Source organism: Penaeus monodon, chromosome 30 (assembly GCF_015228065.2).
Source record: "Penaeus monodon isolate SGIC_2016 chromosome 30, NSTDA_Pmon_1, whole genome shotgun sequence".
Taxonomy (NCBI): domain Eukaryota; kingdom Metazoa; phylum Arthropoda; class Malacostraca; order Decapoda; family Penaeidae; genus Penaeus; species Penaeus monodon.
This window is the reverse complement of record NC_051415.1, coordinates 10,422,381-10,422,877: the sequence shown is the minus strand read 5'-3', so window position 1 is coordinate 10,422,877 and position 497 is coordinate 10,422,381. Positions and strand designations below refer to the sequence as shown.

The 497-nt window shown below is 48.7% G+C and overlaps 1 protein-coding gene across 1 annotated transcript in view; it reads left to right on the top strand.

Annotated features, from left to right (window-relative positions):
- The window catches only part of LOC119592348 (insulin gene enhancer protein ISL-1-like), a 284,379-nt gene that overhangs the window by 104,402 nt on the left and 179,480 nt on the right, over window positions 1-497 (top strand). The gene's annotated exons all lie outside the window — the stretch shown is intronic.

Sequence of the window (497 nt, the reverse complement as noted above, 5' to 3'; positions counted from 1 at the left end):
CCTGGACAGGATAACGAGGACCACATGGAGAAAAATTGAATAATTATCCCTCTGTGCCGCGCTTCCAATCCCTCTCTCCTTAATCCACTGCATCAACAGATCATTAAATCCTAATCACTCACCGTAATTAGCGACATTTGCATACATAGTTGTGTCCAAGAAGCCGACATTTTACGATACTTCACCTGTGGACGGCGCACCTGGAATCAATTAGTTCGAGCTGCTGACCGGGGATTCGAACACGCGAAAGTGTCACACGATCTCCGATTATGCTTCGGTGCTTCGTGTGTTCGAGGTTTTTACTCGAATCCGGTGCGTTCGTGGAAAAGGGGTAGTTCTGACGAGATGTAGGAAATTCGGATTTTGGTGTACGCGCGCGTGTGCGTGTGCGTTTTTATCTGTTTTGTTATGTATTTACACACCCAGATAACTAACCCACAACCCTTTTCTTCCATAGAGGAACCTGAGCTCGCCAGCGGCCAGGGGGCAGCCCGGCC